Genomic DNA, 6,592 nt, shown 5'->3' on the forward strand with positions numbered 1-6,592 from the left:
ACAAAACACCAGGCATAAGGCCGAGCCTTCCACCCTTTACCAAGTATATAGATGCATTAAAGTAAACAAGATATAATAATGATATCCCAACAATAAACATGTTCCAAAAAGGAACAAACTCCAATCTTCACCTGCAACTAGCAACGCTATAAGAGGGGCTGAGCAAAGCGGTAACATAGCCAAACAACGGTTTGCTAGGGCAAGGAGGGTAGAGGTTTGACATGGCAATATGGGAGGCATGATAAAGCATGTGGTAGGTATCACGGAATAAGCATAGCAAAAGAGCGAGCAACTAGCAAGCAAAGTAGAAGTGATTTCGAGGGTATGGTCATCTTGCCTGCAAAGTTCTCCGAGTTGACGTAAGCTTGATCCTTGTAAGCGTACTCAACGGGTTCCTCGATCTCGTACTCGTCTCCCGGCTCTACCGAAGACAAGAACGCAAACAAAAGAAACCACAATCAACCACGATGCAATGCGCAAGCAACATGATGCAAAACATGGCATGATATGCGGGATGTAATATGCAATGCATATGCGTGCTCCGGAAGGAAAAGATTGAACCAGGCCTCAACTTGGCAAACCAAGAGCGCGCTAGAAAGATGAGTTGATTTCGGTCAAAATCGATATAAAGATCACCGGAACTGGATGCACGGTTTGCAAATGGCAAGCAAAACAGTAATGGCACAAACCTGCGATTAACAACATGATGCCATCTAAAATGCAACAAGAAACTAAGCTACTGCACTCTAACATAGCAACAAAGCACATGGTAGTGAACTACTCAAGATGCTTGACAAAAGATGAACACTGAGCTACGGCTAAATCACACAATAGCAGGTTCAAACAAGCATGGAAAAAGTGCAAAAGATATCAGCTTCACAGACTTAGGAAAATAACATGTCAGGAATTAACATCAGGAAGCAATGTTTGGAGCAAGATATCAACATGCTACAGGAGCAGGACGTATCAAAGCAAGGCATGGCATGAATCTACCCAAAGCATATAACAAAAGTCCCTTACTGACCATAAGCCAAAAAGGATCAGAAGATATGATGGCACCCATGTAAACGTAGCAAGTTTCGTTAACAGATTCAAACTTAGCAGAAAACTGGACATGGCAAAAATAGAGTTACGTAGGCATGTTTGCGAGCTCGATGCACTCAACTCAAGGCATTGCATGACAAACTAAGCATACACCCAACAAGAAGACATGATCAAGAAGCAAAACATGGCAAGAACAATCTTATAGCATGCATGGATCAACTACGACAACCTTGGCAAAATTGATTAACACGTAAACAATCTGCCAGGAACATTTTATAGCAAAAGTAGATTAAGATTGAGTCATGCTAGTGTACTCCATAATTGCAAACAAAGACATGGATGGATAGAGCATAACCATATGCTCAAATCATACTTACTGAACATGCTGAAAATAGGCATGTATCACTCTGTAACAACAAGAATACATGGCATAAAAATAATATCAGGGAAATGACTTAGAAGAAATCTAAGTCCCTGAAATCAGCAACATCACAAGAGCTACTTTGCATGCTTGTGCTAGTCACCACATTGATCACACAAATACATGGCATACACCCCTGTAAAGATGGCATGGCATAGCCCAAAACACGTGTAGGGCTCAAGTTCATAGGAGGCACACAATAATCATGGCAAAAATGACAAATGCCCATAATCTGTTAAGAAACAGAAACTAACATTATGAAGCACTCTTGCAATAGCATTTTAGGCACCAAGATGGACTCAAATAAGCATGGTGCAATGGAACAAAATGAAGAGGACATCCTAGCGAAGATTTTGATATCTCACACGCGCAAAACGGAGCTACGGATGATGAGATATGGTGCGATGAACATGGCTAAAAAAATATGCAGAAAAAGACTTAGTGAAGAAAAAGAGGTCAACTCTAGATATTTTGGATCCAGATCTAAGCATGCGGTTCCCAATGATCGTCGGAGGCTCGCCGGAAAAAGGACGCCGGAGAGCTCGGGGAAGAAGAGGCCGGCCGGGGAGGCGAGATCCGGACGCCCTCTGCCCGGATTCGGCCGGAGCGATCGCCTGCGACGGCGGGGCGGCGCTGCGGAGCTACGGTGGCCGGCGCGGGTGGCATGGAGGCGAGGCGGCGAGGCGAAGGTGGCGGCCGGCGCCGGTGAGGAGGAGGTGCGGCGGCGCGGCGAAGGTGGAGCGACGCGGTGGAGGCGTGGGCGAGCGGACGGCGGCGCGGAGGGCGTGGGCCGCGGGGGGCGGCGACGGGCCCGAAGGGCCGGCGGGTGCGCGACGGATCTGGGGCCACGTGTCAACACGCGGTTGGCTGAGGGGGCAGCGGCGGACGTGTCCGGCGCGGAGAGAGAGTGGTGCTAGGGTTTGGACCCAGGATTTTGGACGGGGAAGGCATATTTATAGATTCTGGGAGCTAGGAGAGTCCAAATAAGGTGCGGTTTTCGTCCACGCGATCATGATCGAACGGCCGAGAGGATGGAGGGGGTTTGGATGTGTTTTGGGCCACTTTAGAGGGGTTTTGGGCTGCAGCACACACGAGGCCTTTACGGTTCCTCGGTTAACCGTTGGAGTATCAAACGAACTCCAAATGGCACGAAACTTGACAGACGGTCTACCGGTAGTGAACCAAGGCCGCTTGGCAAATATCGGTCCAATCCGAGAACGTTTAACACCCGCACACAAAAAAAGGCAAAAGGGGGCGCCGGAGGGCGTAGGAGTGTCGGATAGCAAAACGCACAACGGGAAAAATGCTCGGATGCATGAGACGAACACGTATGCAAATGCGATGCACATGATGACATGGTATGAAATTCATGACATGGACAAAAAGCCAAACGTAGGCAAAACCCAACCACGAGGGAATATCATAACTTAGAGCCGAAAATGGCAAGAGTTGGAATACAAATATGGCAAGTTACATACGTGGCGTTACACTTTTCATTATGGATGTCTTGTTTAGGGAAGCGAGCAAGTTTCTGAAACTGGATATTGTATTGATACACGGACATGCTGCCTTGCTTGAGATTGTGGAACTCCTCATGCTTGCTCTCAGCAACACTTGGTGGAATGTGATGAGCTTTGAAGTCTCGGCGGAAATAATTTCAGGTAATCACACGACCTCCTCTGGAATCTCTGTATTGTTGATACCACTCAGCAGCTTGGTCCTTGAGTTGAAACGAAGCAAACTTGTAACACCCACGATGCGGCTATATCTCCCACGTGTCGGAGCACGACATAGAGGCATAACCGCTTTGTAGGCATGTCGCGAGAGGGGTAATCTTTACACATCCCATGTACTGAACAAGAAAGAGATAAGGAGTTGGCTTACAATCGCCACTTCACACAATACATAAATATAGCATTACATCATCCAGAATACAATCAAGGTCCGACTATGGAACCAAAATAAAGACAACCCCAAATGCAAAAGATCCCCGATCGCCCCAACTGGGCTCCACTACTAATCGTATGGAAAGGAAACATAGTAACGTCCTGAATCCTCATCGAACTCCCACTTGAGTTCGGTCACATCCCCTGGAATGGCATCATCGGCACCTGCATCTGGTTTTGGAAGTAATATGTGAGTCACGGGGACTCAGCAATCTCGCACCCTCGCGATCAAGACTATTTAAGCTTATGGGTAGGAAAAGGTAGTGAGGTGGAGCTACAGGAAGCACTAGCATATATGGTGGCTACCTTATGCAAAAGAGAGCGAGAAGAGAAGCAAAGCACGGTCGAGAAGCTACAAAGATCAAGAAGTGATCCTAGAACTACTTACGTTTAAGCATAACACAAGACCGTGTTCTCTTCCCGGACTCCACCGAAAAGAGACCATCATGGTTACACACGCGTTGATTCATTTTAATTAAGTTAAGTGTCAGGTTTTCTACAACCGGATATTAACAAATTCCCATCTGCCCATAACCGCGGGCACGGCTTTCGAAAGTTCAAATCCCTGCAGGGGTGTCCCAACTTAGCCCATCACAAGCTCTCACGGTCAACGAAGGATATTCCATCTCCCAGGACGACCCAATTAGACTCGGAATCTCGGTTACAAGACATCTCGACAATGGTAAAACAAGTCCAGCAAAGCCGCCCGATGTGCCGACAAATCCCGATAGGAGCTGCACATATCTCGTTCTCAGGGCACACCGGATGAACACTACGTACAACTAAAACCAACCGTCAAGTTTCCCTGAGGTGGTGCTGCAAGTGGATCTGTTTTGGACCAACACTCAGAGGAGCACTGGCCCGGGGGGGTTAAAATAGAGATGACCCTTGAGTCCGCGGAACCTAAGGGAAAATGGCTTAGGTGGAAAATGGTAAAACCAAGGTTGGGCCTTGCTGGAGGAGTTTTATTCAAGGCGAACTGTCAAGGGGTTTCCCACTATAACCCAACCGCGTAAGGAACGCAAAATCAAGGAACATAACACCGGTATGACGTAAACTAGGGCGGCAAGAGTGGAACAAAACACCAGGCATAAGGCCGAGCCTTCCACCCTTTACCAAGTATATAGGTGCATTAAGTAAACAAGATATAATAATGATATCCCAACAATGAACATGTTCCAACAAGGAACAAACTCGAATCTTCACCTGCAACTAGCAACACTATAAGAGGGGTTGAGCAAAGCGGTAACATAGCCAAACAAAGGTTTGATAGGACAAGGTGGATTAGAGGCTTGACATGGCAATTTGGGAGGCATGATATAGAAAGTGGTAGGTATCGCGGCAAAGCAAAAGAGCGAGCAACTAGCAAGCAAAGATAGAAGTGATTTCGAGGGTATGGTCATCTTGCCTGCAAAGTTCTCTGAGTTGACGTAAGCTTGATCCTCGTAAGCGTACTCAAAGGGTTCCTCGATCACGTACTCGTCTCCCGACTCTACCCAAAGCAAGAACACAAGCAAAGGAAACCACAATCAACCACGGTGCAATGCGCAAGCAACATGATGCAAAACAAGGCATGATATGCGGGACGTGCCATGCAATGCATATGCGTGCTCTGGAAGGAAAAAAATTGAACCAGGCCTCAACTTGGCAAACCAAGTACGCCACTGGAAAGATGAGTTGATTTCGGTCGAAATCGATATAAAGATCACCGGAATCGGATGCATGGTTTGCAAATGGCAAGCAAAACAACAATGGCCCAATTCTGCGATTAACAGCATGATGCCATCTAGAATGCAACAAGGAACTAAACTGCTGCACTCCAACTTAGCAACAAAGCACATGGCAGTGATCTACTCAAGATGCTTGAAAAAAGATGAACACTGAGCTACGGCTGAATCACACAGTAACAGGTTCAAACAAGCATGGAAAAACTGCAGAAGATAACATCATCACAGACTTAGTGAAAATAACAACATGTCAGGATTTAACATTAGGAAGCAATGTTTAGAGCAAGATAACAACATGCTACAGGAACCTAACATGGCAAAACAAAGCATGGCATGAATCTACTCAAAGCATATAAAAAAAGTCTCTTACTAACCATAAGCCAAAAAGGATCATAAGATATGATGGCACCCATGTAAACATAGCAAGTTTCGTTAACAGATTCAGACTTAGCAGAAAACTGGACATGGCATAAACAGAGTTACGTATACATGTTTGCGAGCTCGATGCACTCAACACAAGGCATTGCATGACAAACTAAGCATACACCCAGCAAGAAGACATGTTCAAGAAGCTAACCATGGCAAGAACCATCTCATAGCATTCAAGGATCAACTACAACAACCTTGGCAAAATTGATTAACACGTAAACAATCTGCCAGGAACATTTTATAGGAAAAGTAGAGCAAGATTGAGTCATGCTAGGGTACTTCATAAATGCAAACAAGGACATGGATGGATAGAGCACAATCATATGCCCAAATCATCCTTACTGAACATACTCAAAAGAGGGATGGATCACTCTGTAGCAACATGAATACATGGCATAAAAATAACAACAAGGAAATGACTTGGTGAAAATCTAAGTCCCTGAAAACAGCAACATCACGAGAGCTACTTTGCATGCATGTGCTAGTCACCACATTGATCACAAAAATACATGGCATACACCCCTGTAAAGACGGCATGGCATAGCCCAAAACACATGTATAGATCAAGTCCATAGGAAGCACACAATAATCATGGCAAAAATGACAAATGCTCATAAACTGCTAAGAATCAGGAACTAACATTATGAAGCACTCTTGCAACAACATTTTAGGCATCAAGATGGACTCGAACAAGCATGGTGCAATGGAACAAAATGAAGATCACATCCTAACAAACATTTTGATATGCCACACACACGAAACGGAGCTACGGTGACAGTGTTACAGCATGATGAAAAGTGCTAGAAAAAATAATGCAAAATGACTTAGAGAGAAATTCGGGGTCAACCCTCTCTGGATCCAGATCTGGGCGCGGATTCCGAGGATCGCCGATGGCCGGAGGGGTTCGCCGGAGAGGTGTGCCGGCGAGGTGGAGAGGCGGATCCGGGGCGGCGGAGGCCGGATCCGGCCGCGACGCAGCAGGGCGGCGAGGTCCGCAGCGGCGGGCGAGGGAACCGGCGTCGGGC

The sequence above is a fragment of the Triticum dicoccoides genome, chromosome 7A, assembly GCF_002162155.2.
Source record: "Triticum dicoccoides isolate Atlit2015 ecotype Zavitan chromosome 7A, WEW_v2.0, whole genome shotgun sequence".
Taxonomy (NCBI): Eukaryota; Viridiplantae; Streptophyta; class Magnoliopsida; order Poales; family Poaceae; genus Triticum; species Triticum dicoccoides.